This window comes from Alligator sinensis, unplaced genomic scaffold, assembly GCF_000455745.1.
Source record: "Alligator sinensis unplaced genomic scaffold, ASM45574v1 scaffold83_1, whole genome shotgun sequence".
Taxonomy (NCBI): domain Eukaryota; kingdom Metazoa; phylum Chordata; order Crocodylia; family Alligatoridae; genus Alligator; species Alligator sinensis.
Window position 1 is genome coordinate 1809982 of NW_005842043.1, and position 1924 is coordinate 1811905.

Sequence of the window (1924 nt, forward strand, 5' to 3'; positions counted from 1 at the left end):
CCCCCCCCCCCCCCCCCATCGGCATGGGGGCGAGGGGGAAAGCTCCTTGTCTTATATTTGCAGATGAAGAAACCTCATTAAATATATTACTTGTCGTTAAACTGCTGCCAAAAGTAGTATGTGCTCAGTAATGGAAACCAGCTATGAAGCCGCTTAAATGTTGCCAACACTGAGGATGGTTATGAATCTCATGGCCCATGTTGGGCAAACATACTGATGGGAACCTACTTTTCCTTTAAAAATAAATAAATAAATAAATTGTGTCCCAAGTCAAATCAGTCAAATCAATTCCAAATCTGTGTGAACCATTCAAGAACCATATGTGGCCCTGCTACCAGCAACCATCTTCCACTACCGCCTGGGGCTTCAGATACTTCCAAATCCTTTGAAAGTATCCAAATAATCCAAATTCTTTGGCAGGCATCCTACATGCAGGCCCAGAGGCTTGGGGTTCAGATACCCCTGAGTTTTGCTTGCCCTCTGCTATATGGCCACAGGAGCAAGGTAGGTAGGAGTCTCCCATTTCCATGAAGGTCGGTATGTGGCTGAGATCTTCCCACTGGAAGTTAAAGTGGGAGGCTAACTATGCATTACTTCAGTCAGGGTACTACCCCCTGCCATGTTCATGGTTTTCCCCTGCCAGTAGGAAACCACTTTGGTGGTCATTGCATTTCCCCTGGCAGTAAGTAAACCTACTACTAGGTTGGTGCAGCCTATCTGAACAAGATGTTTGGCGGTGCCTATTGCCTTCAGTCCCTCTCAGTCTTGACTCTTCTTGAAGTCGCAGTGAACCAGTCTACTGAATACGTTTTGACTACCTCTTCACTCCCACAGATGACTTGCACCTTTCTTTCCCATTTTCAATCATTCCTGTTTCTTTACCACCCTTAAATGTCTGGCAAACATCACCAAATGGGGCTCCAAACAGTTCATCCAGAATCCTTCTTTCAACCCCTCTCTCAGCCTGTTGCATATGATTAGTGTGGTCCTGTCTTCCCTGAGGTGGAGCTGGATCAGTTTTCTCTGCACCTCATCTGCATATACATTTTTGGAGGATCCCAGGACTCATGACAAGAACACCCAGTTCCAGTCATGAGTGGGGGGCTAATTGGCATACGGATCCTTTGCGGAGGGTATCTGGCATACACACACATACTGAGCAGTGCTGAGCTATGGAGTCACCATGGCTTGAAATGCTGTTGACTCTGCTGGGGCCCAGCCCAATGAACTATATGGTAAATTGTGAGTCTTTTGGCTTTGGACTTGTATCAGGCATGTTTTTTCAAATTTGCCTCTTTTTCATATTAGAGTATGCTGTGACAGCAAAATCGCACAGTGTGAACTTGCTTACTTCTTACATGTTACATTTGGAAATACTGGTTCTTTGTTAATTGATTTTGTGGCATTTTTCTGAAGTATGCATTTTACACTGTACCCATTTATTGAACTCTTAAAATTCCTTTAGCTGTCTGAAACTAATACACTCCCTCTTTCTTTTCAAAGGTCCCTGTGTGTATGATTATATCACTAGGACCATGGCAACATAACTTTAACAGGAAATTTTTCAGATCATTGAAGAAACCATGCTATAAAATGTCAGTTTACTAATTTGAAAGGAGATGAAAAGCCAGAAATTTCTCTAACAGATTAGAGGTGAGGGAGGGAAAGTAAAACATAAAACCCTTTTTCAAGGAATCTGAAAAAATGAGAGGGATAAAATGACTACTGTCCAGGTGTTTAAGTGTGTGTTTAATGAGCGGTGGTGTCTCTCAGTAGGCTTTTTGCCAATATGTTAAACCCTGAATTTGAATTTGGTAACTAAGGCAAGGGGTAATACTGGCTGATTTGATGCTTTTTTTCCTCCTAGCTGAAAATAACTGACTGATTAAGTTTCAAATATGAATAATGGAAACATAGTTTTAAT

The 1924-nt window shown here is 42.3% G+C and overlaps 1 protein-coding gene across 5 annotated transcripts in view; it reads left to right on the plus strand.

The window, feature by feature from the left end:
• Positions 1 to 1924, plus strand: part of STXBP6 (syntaxin binding protein 6) — a 255513-nt gene that overhangs the window by 57468 nt on the left and 196121 nt on the right. The gene's annotated exons all lie outside the window — the stretch shown is intronic.